Here is a 15,046-nt window from a genome sequence, read left to right as displayed (position 1 = left end):
ATCTTCCCTTTCTATATTGTTCGTTTTTTCCTATATTTTTCCTCATTTAGTTCTAGTTCAACCAATATATGGGCACTTTTACTTATTGGTGTCTTATATTAAATTTTATCCACTATTTCGGGTTCTGATGTGATTATTAGGTCCAGTCTCGATGGTTCTTTTTCATTTCTATACCTAGTATTCTCTTGTATCCATTGCGTCATTGTATGTTCTATAATCATATCAAGTAGTACATTTCCCCATAGGTCGTCTCCACCATCCCTGTCATATCTTCCCAGCATATTTCTTTACAATTAACGTCACCCATTATAACTATTCTTCCTCTATCTTCCATTATCTTATTAAGTATTATCCTTATGTCTTCTAACACATTCTTGTGTTTTTTCTCTTCCCACGAAGCCGTTTTAGGAGGCACATAATTCACTACAAACTTCCTGCTCTTCCCATCCTTGTCCTCCACTTCCATCATAATCATCTCTACTCTATTCTTTCCATATATGACATTCCTCACATTTATATCCTTCTTAGTCAGGAACATAACTCCACCCCCTTGTTTTACCTCTCTGTTTCTAATCCAACAATTATATGCACCATGTCCTACACTGTTGGGTGGTAGTGGACCTTTCAATTTTGTCTCTACAATTCCCATTATGTCCGGTTCTTTTTCCTTCAAGTAATCATTCAGTTCTTTCAAGCCTGTTATTAAGCCATCTATATTTGTGTAAGACACTTTTAATTTTCTACTACTTCTGTCCTGTTTTCTGTTTCCCTTCTGTTTTTCTCTTCTATGAACCATTTCCTCACTTTCATATTCACTACTCTTCAATAGAATTTCTCTTTTTCTGACTCTGTTCTTTTCTCGTTTTTTTTCCTTAGCTTCTATTATTTTTTATTTTCTAACCTTCTCTTTCCTCTTTATTCATTTCTCTTTTTATCCATACCTGTTTATATTGATCACTGTCTACTAGCTTCCCTGTTTTTGCTAAGATATTCTCTGCTGCCGTTTGTGACCTGAATTTAGCATTAATTGGTCTGGTCATATCTGTGTTGTATTTCTCTATTCTATATATTTCTTCAATTTCTTTCCCTGTTTCTGGTTCATCTTCTTGAACTACTTCTAATAACTTATTTACTTTTTCCTTTTCCTCCTTTATTCTTGTAGTCCTATTTGGATTATACTTCTCTTCCATCCCTAATATAATTATACATTTCTTTTTATCCGCTAAGTCTCTTACTATATTCTCCGCTGTTTCAATATATCTCTAAATTCAATTTTTATTGTTCTCTTGTACTTTTTTCCAACCATTTACCTCTTTCGTTATGGGCTCTTTATTCTCTTTATTATTCCTCTTTAATTCCTCATTCTCATCCTTTACTTCTTTTAACTGTCTTTTTAATTCTTCTATTTCTTTAGTTAGGTTTTGGTTCTCCTTCTTTAGTTCTTCCAGTTCATCAACCCTTTGTGTATCTAGTGGTAATTGTTTAAACCTAACCTCCCATGCTTTCTTCATTTTTTTTAGATTCTCCTCTAGATTTACTAGTCGGGGGAGGTTGTCATCTCCTCCCTCATTAAATCCATAAAACCAGTTATCTTCTCTTTCATTGAGCTGCTATTATCTATATCTCTGCTTTTGACACTTCTGCTTCCCTGTTCTCCCTCGTTTGTGTGTTCTGCACTCCCTCCTTTTATTTACACCCCTTCTAACATCCGGGGCCCGTTCGTCCCCTTCCTCATTTTCTTCCATTTCTCCTTTTTCTTCACCTTCCCACTACACCACGAGCTTTCTTCTTCCCTACCAATACAACAAAAGTACTCCCACGTTGTTGAGATTGATGAAACTTGAATTTTTCCTGAAGTTCCAAACTTCGCTGTCACTTCGACCGACGTGTGTGTGTGTGTGTGTGTGTGTGTGTGTGTGTGTGTGTGTGTGTGTGTGTGTGTGTGTGTGTGTGTGTGTGTGTGTGTGTGTGTGTGTGTGTGTGTGTGTGTGTATTCACCTTGGTCTTTGGATCACGTGTTGGACTCGTGATCGACAGCTATTTCCCTCCCGGAAGAGAGCTCAGAGCTCGTATGACCGATCTATGGGTAATGCTATGACCTTTCACACACACACACACCCAACTCCCCGCCCACGAGAGTCGGAGTAACGACCCGAAGCGCAGCGATACCGAAATAATCTCGGCCCTGGGCAGGAATCGAACCAGGTACTGCTGCACCTCCGTACTGGCATCCAGTACTCTATAAACCGCGCCACCAAGTCGTGTGTGTGCGTGTGTGTGTGTGTGTGTGTGTGTGTGTGTGTGTGTGTGTGTGTGTGTGTGTGTGTGTGTGTGCGTGCGTGCGTGTGCGTGTGTGTGTGTGTGTGTGTGTGTGTGGTGTGTGTGTGTGTGTGTGTGTGCGTGCGTGTGTGTGTGTGTGTGTGTGTGTGTGTGTGTGTGTGTGTGTGTGTGTGTGTGTGTGTGTGTGTGTGTGTGTGTGTGTGTGTGTGTGTGTGTGTGTGTGTGTTTGTGTGTGTGTGTGTGCATGTGATTCACCTTGGTCTTTGGATCACGTGTTGGACTCGTGATCGACAGTTATTTCCCTCCCGGAAGAGAGCTCAGAGCTCGTATGACCGATCTATGGGTAATGTTATGACCTTACACGCACACACACACACCCAACTCCCCACCCACGAGAGTTGGAGTAACGACTCGAAGCGCAGCGATACTGAAATAATTTCAGCCCTGGGCAGGATTCGAACCAGGTACCGCCGGCACAGCCGTACTGAGTCTGGGACTCTACCAACCGCGTCACCGAGTCGTGTGTGTGTGTGTGTGTGTGTGTGTGTGTGTGTGTGTGTGTGTGTGTGTGTGTGTGTGTGTGTGTGTGTGTGTGTGTGTGTGTGTGTGTGTGTGTGTGTGTGTGTGTGTGTGTGTGTGTGTGTGTGTGTGTGTGTGTGTGTGTGTGTGTGTGTGTGTGTGTGTGTCCCCACCTTACAAGGCAAAATGACATGTAGCCATTCACACCCATTCCATTCCCTTCCACCATCCTTTCTGACATCTTTCCCATTCTTGCTAGCCTTCTCACCTCGTTTCTCACTTTATTCAACATTGTAACCCTTACCATACTTCTCGGACATTTCAAATTTGTTTGAACTTTTCTTCTCTGACCCTCTTGAATTCCAAGTCTATGTTCACTACAGTGCCGTCGGCAGAATCACCTCTTCATATAATCTCCAAAACATCTTACTTAAAAAAATAAAATGTCATAATCCAGTCCTATTTCATTTCTGCCCTCCTTTTTGCCTCCTTCATCTAAAGTTTGCTATATTCTTAATACCTCCCATTTGTTTCTCTCGTCCTACTTTGCAACCAGTCCTTGAATCCTCGCTTCTTCTCTTCTGCAAATTTATTCATTTCATCATCCCACTAATCACTACCAGTAATGGCAAAAACGAGGAACTATGTTCTCTCGGCCAATCTAGGAATATCAACACAATACGAAAAAGAAGGTTCTCTGGTTAAATCTAGGAGATGCTCAAATATCTGCAAGGGTATAATAACAGTGCAAGATCTATATGTATATATTGAAAATTTACACAGAATTAATTAACCATAAATTACAACCATTAACAGCAACACGAAATAGTTTTGAGGGCCAATCCAGGAATACAAGACAATGAGGTCGGTTAATCCAGGAGATGCTCGAATATCTGCTAGGGTATAATAGTAGCAAAAGAAAATCTAGAAAATATATTGAAACAAAAAATGCTTTACAAAAAAAAATGAACCATATATTATAACCATTAGCGATAACAAGACGTAGCCAGGGCCTATGAGAGCGGGGTCCAGTAGATATATTGTTCCGGGGCCCGAGAGCTACGGAGGGGCCCGAGACTGAAGGAACATTTGAGTGTTTGTTACTAACAAACTCGAAATAATGTAGCGAAATTAATCCCGGTGATAAAACTGGTTTGGTCTCAAGGATTTGGTAGCTAGTGTGATGTATTTTAATGTGAATTGCTGGCAGTGCATTTCCTGATATGATGCATTGATAATGATTAGCAGTAATTATTTTTGTTGAACTTGTATGTTTGCCTACTTTGTCGAATTTAAGACATTCACGATTACTGTCCCAGTCTGCCCATTGAAGTAAATTTTCCTTTACGCCTTTCAATTTCAAACATTGCGGGAAAGTAGAGAGCGCTATCTGGCGAATGCGGTTTATAAGCCAAAGAGAGAATGTATATTGTAGACATTACGTGGCTGGAAACCCCCACCGCTAAAAGACAAACTGGCAGCTTTGACAGCTGCTACCAGTGGTGAGTGGTTTCAAACATTGCAAGTTTTTTTCAGTGTTTAACCCAGACAAATAGTGTACAAATTTTATTTATTTTTTCGCTTCATCACTTCTCTCTCTCTCTCTCTCTCTCTCTCTCTCTCTCTCTCTCTCTCTCTCTCTCTCTCTCTCTCTCTCTCTTTCTCTCTCTCTCTCTCTCTTGTTCGGCATTAGTGTAGATCAAACTAATACGGTGTATGTGCACACACACACGCATACATACATACACACGTATGCACACATACATACATATATGCAAGGTAAAACGAATACTATAAGGTAAGTTAGCGGGGGGGGGGAGAGCCAGAAAACCTCTCCACTGCGCAGGTAGATGATGACGTCAACGGAAATATCGAGACCAGGGTTCCGCGGGTCGAGAGCTGTCAGTCGCTCACACACAAATGTTATTGAGCGAAGCTCCATCTTCTGATTAAAGGGGTAGCTAAGGCAGACAAATAACATATAAAAATGCCAACAGTTTGTATAGTGCAGAAGTGTAATGCCGTTAGACTGAAAGGTGATAAAAAATATACATTTCTTTTCACTACCCAAAGATAAAGAACTTAAAAAGAAATGGATTGAATTATGTGGCACACACAATTCCCGGTCATCTGGATATGTATGCAGCCGTCATTTTGAAAGTAACTATTTATTAGCAAAATTTCCTGAAATTTTCATTCAATTGCAAATAAACAGACTAAAGAATCCGGTTAAAACATAACTGAGCTTGAGATATGGAAACCCACGCAAATCCAAAATGTAATGTAATAAAAAACCATATGATGTTTTTATGTATCATTACTACTTGGTTTGTATTCTGCTAGTTGGTGTGTATCAACAGTATAATATCTTCCTCAGCTACTTGATCAGCATATAAATTGACATGTCATCCCATCTAATAACTCGTCATATTAATATAATCCACCTAATGTGAAAACATGGAAAACATTTTCATAACTTTTCTGGCGGTCATATTTCAGATACTGATAACACTGATATACAAATTTTAAAAAGTTGCGGATATCTTGGTATCCAACACTTGTTCTATGAGATGTGAAACATGCTGATTCAGGATATGAAAACCATTTGTCTCTGTCACCCACCGTTTATTTGATATACGCCTTCAACCATTTACATTTCACTAGACCAATTTATTTTTACATGAGTAATAATGAACATGGCATCAGCTAAGTAAATAGTGAAATTGAGGTGCATGGCACTTGTATTATACAGTAATATCTAGTTCAACATATAATATACACATGCAATCCATACACACTGAAATACTTTCTTAATCTAAGGTGCGTTTGGTTTGAATTTCTTGGTCGTAGACTTGCGTTTGTGCTGAGCATTTGATATGTCACGCTGAAGTGACCAGCAGTAGTCGGCCAACATTGCTACACTCCATCGACCTTGATACCGTGACTCCATCACCGAGATGTCCTGGTGAAAACGTTCACCGTGTTCGTCACTAACTGAACCTAGGTGTTCGGGGAAGAAGTCAAGATGTGAGTCGAGCAGATGAATTTTAAGGGACATGTTGGCTCCCAAGTGTTTGTACGCACTGATGCATTTCTTCACAACATTAACATGGTCTGCAGATTTATAATTTCCAAGGAAATTGGCTACAACTGATTTGAATGCTACACATGCATTTCTTTCAGTATCATTCAGTAAGTTTTGGAAGTGTGTGTCAGCAATTACCTTCCTTATTTGTGGACCTATGAACACACCTTCCTTCACTTTCGCATAACTCGACTCTGGAAACTTGTTACAAAGGTACCGAAAAGCATCTGAGTCGTTGTCTAGTGCCTTCACGAAATTCTTCATGAGCCCCAGCTTGATGTGAAGCGGTGGCATGATAACCTTATCACGGTCAATCAACGGCACACGAAGTACATTTTTATTTCCTGGCTGCATTATGTTTCTAATTGGCCAACTCTTTTTTATGTAGTGTTGCTTTCTATCTCTACTGTCCCACTCGCAGATAAAACAGCAGTACTTGGTGTACCCTGTCTGCATTCCCATGAGAATGGTGATGACTTTTAAATCACCGCAGATACACCATTTATACTCTTGATAGCGATTTTTTTCAAGAAGTAGCGACATAGTTTCATATGTTTCTTTGAGGTGGATAGAATATCCAACAGGGACTGATGCATATTTGTTTCCATTGTGTAATAATACTGCTTTCAAACTTGTTTTAGATGAGTCGATGAACAATCGCCATTCTTCAATGTTGTGTTCCACCCCGAGACTTGACATGAGGCCTTCGACATCAGAACAGTAGCAAATGGTGTCACTCATTGCAAAGAATTTCTCAAGTTCCTTCTGTCTGTGGCGAAAATGTGAAGTAGTTGTACCCGGTGCAAGCAAATTAAATTCTTTAAGGCGTGAACCGAGCAATTCCGCTTGACCTTTTGTTAGGGCCAGGTCCCGTACGAGGTCAGACAGATCAGCATTGTTAACTAAATGAATACCTTCTCCGGATTGGTAGTCAGGGTCGGATACGTTGCTGGAAGATGAAGGAGAACTTTCTTCTTGCGTTTGTTTATCAACTGTATATTCTGTAGGTCCTATGGGTATTGGACAACTTACGGGATCATGTGGAATTGGTTTAGAAACTGAGAGAACGTCTGGATACTTTACAGATGCACGAGTTTTGTAAGAAAAGCCTGTGACATTTGCCAAACAAAAATAACAGTCTGTTGTATGGTTTCTTGACTCACGCCATATCATGGGAACTCCGAATGCCATATGGTTGTTCTTCGCCTTCCTAATCCAACCACGCAAGTTGCATGCACATGTCAAACAGATGAACTGTGGTGCCCAGGATTTACCAGTATCCACCTTTGAATCATAGTATAGTTCATATGCTTTCTTCAGAAATGGTGTAAAAGTCTTCCGATGGGATTTGTCTGTTAGATAGCCGCACACATAGCAAAACAGATCCGGTGAATTTATACAACCTCTGGACGCCATAATTTCGCCTTAACCTGAAAACTGAAAAAGAAAAAAATGAAAGATTAGTAATGCTATATCTTAAATGTTTTGACACGTTACATTAAATATAACTATTTTTACAGACGACGATAATATTGTATGGCGTTGTATGAAAAATTACTAAAAACGTGGGGGTTAAAAAAATGTGATGAACGGTGTTTCTAGAAAATTCATTTTTGTCAATATTTTAGAAACCTGACGTGATAGAGCAAAACTGTTTTCAGATTTGAAATTAGCATAAAAAAACTACATTAGAAAAAGTGAACAGCATACCAGATATCTATAGCTTGTTTATCAGTGTAATTTGAGGATAAGAAAGTGATACTGAGTAATTTCAGTAGTATGTGAACATCATAGTATAATTTTAAAGTTTACCATACATACAGATTGTTTTCTTTAAAGTTTACATTTTCTTTCACCTCTCACTCTCTCCCCCTCTGAATTTCCTATGACGTCAAGGTGGAGGTGCGCGGAGAGGGGTGCTCAACGTACCTTATAGTATTCGTTTTACCTTGCATACATGCACACACGCATACATACATACGATTACAAACATTGTAAGTTTTTTTCTTTTCACTAAAACAACCCAATGAGAGTGTATCTTCACAAATTAGGATGGCAGAAACGACAAGAAAGGAAGGCAAGAGTGGGCAGAAAAAAAGGCAGGCTGGCCAGCAGACACTTTTCCAGGTTGGGCTATTAGGGCCTGATACACTTCAGGTAGAAGACTCTCCAAACCTTTCCTAAAGTATCTTCCCTTCAGCCCTTCAGCCAGCTGGCGAATACATACGCGTTCTGCAAGATTTTCCCCCAGCTGACGTCTCCATGTAAGGCCACCAATACCCGCCCCCACAACATTGCGCACCACATCCAAACAGCTGGCCCGCTCCGGTCTATAGCAAACCTCGACGCCTTTCCCCAGAGAAGTTGGCCGCCGCCAAACAAGAATTCCAAGAACTTCTCGAACAAGACATCATCCGTCCATTGGAGAGTGCTTGGCCATCGCCACTCCACATGGTTCCCAAGACACCTCCACCACCCAACCAGTGGCGGACCTGCGGTGACTATCGCCAACTTAACCGCATCACCAAGGCCGACCGCTATTTCATCCCGAACTCCCAAGACTTCCACTTCAAGCTGTACAGGAAGCAAGTCTTCTCCAAGATTAACCTTGTTAGGGCGTTCCACCAGATTCCTGTAGCACCAGAGGACTTCCAGAAGACAGCTATTGTCACTTCGTTCGGTCTTTTCGAGTGGAAAATGATGTCGTTTGGCCTGCGTAATGCCGCCCAAACGTTCCAGCAGTTTATGGACCACGCCCTCAGAGACTTCAACTTCGTCACCGTCTACATCGACGATATAATGGTGGCCTCTGGCAACCACGACCAACACCGCCAACACCTCCGCCTTTTCCTCCCCCGACTACCTCCGGATCCACACGTCTAAGTGCCTCCTAGGAGTGTCATCACTCGACTTCCTCGGACACCGTATCTCAACAGCAGGCTTGTACCCTCTCCCTCAAAAGGTGGACACCATCATAGACTTCCCACAACCAACATCCGTCAAGATGTTGCGACAATTCCTAGGGATCGTCAATTATTATCACCAAGAACCGTTCCAAGCGGCCAGTCGTACCCGTGAACTGGTCTCCCGAAGCTACCCAAGCATTTGGACAGGTCAAGGCTGCAATTGCAGAGACCGCTCGCCTGTCCTACCCGGTGGCCCACGCCCCCACCTTCCTTACCACCGACGCCTCCTCCACAGCGATAGGCGCAGTCCTCCAACAGAGGGTCAATAGACGGTCCAGCCGATTGCATTCTTCTCCAAACGACTGGACCCTTCTTAAATGCGCTATAGTGCATTCGACAGGGAGCTTCTGGCCACATTTTCGGCCGTAAATCAAATCCTCTATTTCTTAGAAGGCCGATCATTTACCATCCTTCCCGACCACAAGCCGCTCACCCATGCATTGGACAGGGTCTCTGACCACCACTCACCAAGAGTCTCTCGGCAACTGTCATTCCTGTCCCAATATGATACTCACATCGAGTACATCAAGGGAGAGGATAACCAAGTGGCCGACGTCTTGTCTAGGATTACCTCTAACATCCTCCCTGATCACCACCACGTCGACTACACACGCATCGCCGCCTCCCAAGGTAACGACGAGGAACTCCGTCTCCTACGCCTACATGACACCTCCTCCCTACAGCTCCGGCAGCTCCCCAACACTCCTGCACCATTGTGGTGTGACATCTCTACAGGCAAACCCCGACCGTACATCCTTGCCTGTCATTGTAAGGATGTGTTCTCGGCATTCCACGACCACAGTCACCCTGATATTCAGGCAACACAACGTCTCCGCACGGATCGGATCGTTTGGCCAGGCATCAACAAATACGCCAGAGAATGGACCCGCACCTGCCTTCCCCGCCAGTCTTCAAAGGTCACGTGCCACGTCCACACCCCACTCCAGCGTTTCCCTACACCCACAGCACGTTTGTGGATATTGTGGGCCCCCTTCCGCCTTCTCGTGGCATGCGTTACCTGCTCACGTGCGACGACAGGTACACCAGGTGGCCAAAAGCGACCCCTCTCCCGGACATATCTGCCGAAACAACTGCCCGTGCTTTCCTCTTCGATTGGGTATCCAGATTCAGCGCCCCTTACGCCATTATCATCAACAGGGGGCTCCCAGTTCGAATTTGATCTCTGGTCGAGAATGCTCAAGTTCCTTGGCACCAACCGCGACCGGACTACCGTCTACCACCCTCAAGCCAATGGACTAGTAGAAAGATTCCATCGCCAGCTGAAGGAGTCACTCAAGGCACAGCAACCCTCATGTAACTGGGCTGACGCCCTCCCCCTGGTGCTCCTCTCCATTCGCAACACTCCTAAGGTCAACAGTGACGTATCTCCATCTCAGCTAATTTACGCTGAAAACCTTCGCCTTCCTGGGGAGATTGCCACCCCTGCCGTTGGCGATCCCGACCGTAACGCCCTCCTTCAACTCACCAGGGAGACCTTCGGCAACACCCAACACCCGCCACCTTGGACGCAACAATCAAAGCCAGTGCATGTTCCCTCGGCCCTCGCTGCAAGTGACTACGTTTTCGTCAGGCGGGACTCCAGACGAGCCTCTCTCCAACACCCGTACGATGGACCCTTCAAAGTCATCAGCAGATCGACGAAACACTTCCTCATCAACCGAGATGCCAAATCAGATCGCATCTCCATCGACAGGCTCAAACCAGCTTACCTTCCCCCACCAACCCTCCCCACCTCCTCCAATTCCTCTTACAACATGGTCCTAACCCCATCCCCACCACTGGGCAACGTCAATCCATGCAACGTCTACACCCTATATCGAGTGTTCCCCCCGAACCTCAAGACCCTACCCCAGCCCCGGAACCACTCGTCTTTTCAAGCCAACCCTTCCCACCTGATCACCCAAACCCACAGCGCCAGGCTCAGTCAGGATCCTCGCCAGACATCGACCACGTCTACGGTACGCCGCACCCTTCTCCTCCCTCACCCAGGCCAACCCTGCATTCCACCTCAAGCATTCCCCCCAATACCCTACTTTCCCCCATAACTCACTCTCCCCTTCACTGCAACCATTCTCACCTAACCGTATATCTCCACAGCTCAATGCTCAGCCAGGGTCCCTCTCCAACACAGCGACCACGCCTACAGCACGCTGCCGCCGCCTTCTACATCACCCAATCCATCCTCTCCAGAGACATCGCATCCTTTTCCTCCCTCACCCAGGCCAACCCTGCATTTCACCTCAAGTGTTCCCCCCAGCCCCCAATACCCTACTTTCCCCCCGAACTCACCCTCCCCTTCACTGCAACCATTCTCACCTAACCGTATATCTCCATGCTCAGCCAGGGTCTCTCGCCAAAATAGTGCCACGCCTACAGCACGCTGCCGCCGCCTTCTCAATCATCCAGACCGTCCTCTCCAGAGATGCCATCTGACGGCACAATCACCCGTTCCAGTCGGGTGGTTAAAAGGCCGGCCCGATTCTGCCACATCACTCGCGTCTTGCCCTACCCTCCGCGGCGCTCGCTCAAAAAAAAAAAAAAAAAAAAAACAAGTGGGTGGGTGGGTGGGTATTGTGGTGACGCGGCGCTGGTCAAAACAAGACTGGCCGTCACACAACTCGAGTTAGGCCTAAACGAGTATATTCGCCGAAGTGAGCAAGACGTCTCGACCAGCCCCAGCCATCAGCCAATCAGAACCTCGGTAAAGCTCTCCCGGGACCTCTATGAGCCGCTAGCCTCCTAAAGGACGGCGCTTTGTCGAGACAGTCAGTTCTCCAGCAAGTCACTTCGGGCACAACATCTCCAAGCTTCAAGTGGACTTTCGCTCTCAGCGCACGACACTTGAAGGCCCTCACCCCGGACCTTCCCTCTACGACCCCTCGTCCGTAACCTTCGAGCCTTGTATACATTTAAATCTCGTGCACCTTACTGTTAATGAGAGTTTCATTTTCCTGGCTTGTCCGAACCTAACCACAACAAAACTATATTTTTTTCATTCAGTATTTGTTTCAAAACAAATGCAGAATGAAAACACAATGTAAACACATGACAGTATGAATACCACATAATGAAAAACAGTACTGTTTACAAAGGTTCTTGTGAACGGTACTGTTTTTTATTATGTGGTGCTCGTCACACACACACACACACACACACACACACACACACACACACACACACATATATATATATATATATATATATATCTATAGATATATATATATATATATATATATATATATATACATATATATATATATATGACAGTACTGTTTACAAAGTTTCTTGTAAACAGTACTGTTTTTCATTATGTGGTGCTCGTGTTGTGGTTAGGTTCGGACAAGCCAGGTGAATGAAACTCACAATAACACTAAGTTACAAATACTAGGCTCGGAGGTCACGGACGAGGGCTCGTAGAGGGAAGGTCCGGAGTGAGGGCCTCTTCAAGTGTCGTGGGCTGAGAGCGAGAGGCCACTGGAGGGAAGGTCATGGGTGAGGGCCTTCAGGTGTCGTGGGGTGAGTGCGAAGGGCCACTTGAAGCTTGGAGATGTGCCCGAGGCGACTTGCTGGGGGAGAACTGGTCCCGAGACGACTTGCTGGAGAGAACTGCTGCTTGGAGATGTCGTGTCTACTACTACTACTACAGGATATGATAGGTAAGGTGGAGGAGAGGGGGGGAGGGGGGGAGGGGTGTGTGTGTGTGTGAAGTAAAGTAGGAAATGGAAGGAAGTTGAAGATTAATAGGTGTGGGGCAGACCCACTTGCTGTTTTAATTATAGATAATTTTTCTGAAGTTGGTATTGCCGTATGGAAGCATCTGCTACTTGTGGTTCTTGGTTGGATGTTGGTCCATCTCTTCTTAGTTCGGTCTTCGTCTCTTCTTTCTTGAGTTGTTGTTGTTGTTGTTACTTTGTTGATATTATTGTTGTTGGTTGGTTGTTAGTTAGTTTTTTTTTTTTTTTTTTTTTTTTTATGAATGTATACGACTATTCTTGCCTACTTTAAAAGGTTTTGAATACTATGGGGGTTAGTTCTTGGTTATTGTTACACTTCTTGTGTTATGATAGTGGGGGGGGGTTAATTCTATATGTCGTATCCATTTTTTTTTTTTTTTTTTTTGTACATGAATATAGTAAACATAATAAACATATATCAATGAGTATGTTTTCTCTTTTCCCATTAGGGTGACGTCTAGTGATATTTCTTCATTGATTAGATGATATCACGTGCGATTGGTTCGCACGTGCTATCATCTTATATTAAACAGTAACAATAATAATAGTTAGTAGGGTTAGTTGAACGATTAAAGGTGATATGTGTTTTTTTTTTTTGAGTGTTGTTTATGATTAGCGTATGTATTTTGGTTCGGGTGGGGGGCTGTTTATGATGGGGGACACTCTAGGCCACCAATTGTGATCGTGTCCGTGTTCTGTGTCTATGTTTTCACTGGTTTGTACTAATTCTGGGTTTATGATTGTAAGTCTGTTCCATGTTCTGTATGCTAGTCTGTAAAGTCTTGTGTTCAGTGGTTCAAGTTTATGTTGTGTATGTAGTTCTTCTATTGTGTTTAAGTATGGGGGAATGGAGTGTGTGGCGAATCGAAGTGTTTTGTTTTGTACTGCTTGTAGTTTTTGGAGTTGGTTTGGTTTTAGTGTGATAGCTGTTATTGGTATGTATTCTAGTTGTGGACGTATGAGTACTTTGTATAGTCTTAGTAGGAGCTTGGTGTCTAGGTTTCTGAATCGTTTTAGTGTGTGTAGTGTTTTTTCTGCTAGATGTTTTCTGTTGTGTGTGTGTGTTTGTAGACCTCTGCTCCCAAGTGTTAATCCTAGTATTTTTATGTTTCTTTGTTTGTGTATGTCTCCTATCCATATTTCTGCTGGTTTATGTGTTGATATGTTAAGTAATTGGAACTTTGCTGTGTTTGTTTGTATTTTCCATTTGTGTTCATATGTGTTTATTGTTTCTATTGTTCTGCTTGTTTTTAGTGCTAACATGTTTTTGCCTTTTTTACTTGGATATGTGATTATTTGTGTTAGGTCGTCTGCAAATTGTATGTGTGTGACTCCGTGTGTCGGGTTGGGGGTGTCGTATGAGTAAAGGTTGAATAGTGTTGGTGAATTATTGCTTCCTTGGGGGACTCCACTGTGTATGTTGAAGGGTCTTCCTATGTAATGGTGTATTCGTATCTGTGCGTGTCTGTTGTCGATGTAGTTGCAGAGTATTCTTGTGAGTATGTCTGGGGGGGGGGTGTTTGGTGTATTTTGTATTTGAGTCCTGTGTGCCATATTTTGTCAAATGCTTTTGTTATGTCGCGTGAAATTATGTTGCATCCGTGGTTGTGTCTTTGGCTTATGGCTATTGTTTCGTATAGTGTGGCTATGGCTGTGTGTGTTCCTCTTTGTCTTGTGAATCCATGTTGGTGTTCGTTTATTAGGTTGTTGTTGTATAAGTGTTTGAGTAGTCTTCGTTGTATGAGTTTTTCAAGTATTTTTCCTGGGACTTCGAGTAATGATATCGGTCTGTAGTTGTTTATGTTTGTGAGGTCTTTTCCGTGTTTGGGTATGAATGTTAGTGTGGCTGTTTTGAAGGTGTCGGGGAAGTATCCCATGCTGAATGTTTCATTGAATATTTCTGTGAGTAATTGTAGTGTTGAGTCTGGTATGTTAGTTAGTGTTATTTTGTTTATTTGTGACTGTCCGGGTGCTTTGTCTTTGAAGTTTTTTATTATGCTTTTGATGTTATCTAGTGTAAAGGGTTTTGTGAGTGTGTTGTCTGGGTCAAGTCGTCTCATGTCAGCTAAGTTAAGATGTGTGATGTTGTCTTGTATTTCTTGTACATGTGCTGTGATTGTTCGTTCATGTTCCATGTCAAATGTTGCATTTTCTGTTGGTGTGATTTTGAATATGTTTTTCCAGTGTTGTCTGAATATGTGTTCTTTGGCTTTGTCTTTATGTATCTTGTGGTTATTGTGTGTATGATGTAAGGGGTGGTGCTAGTAGGTGTTCCTGTTAGTTTTTTAATTTGTGTCCAGAAATATTTGGTGTCATTGTATTTTAGGTTTATTTTACGTATTTCAATGTTCCAATGTTCGTAGTATAGTTGTTTGTTTTCGTCTAGTAGTTTATTTTGTATGTCGCGTAGTGTTCGTATCGCTTGTGGTGTCCATGTGCCG

Source organism: Oratosquilla oratoria, chromosome 30 (assembly GCF_046742065.1).
Source record: "Oratosquilla oratoria isolate Oo_2021 chromosome 30, ASM4674206v1, whole genome shotgun sequence".
In the NCBI taxonomy this organism is placed as follows: Eukaryota; Metazoa; Arthropoda; class Malacostraca; order Stomatopoda; family Squillidae; genus Oratosquilla; species Oratosquilla oratoria.
Note: the sequence above shows the minus strand (reverse complement) of the source record.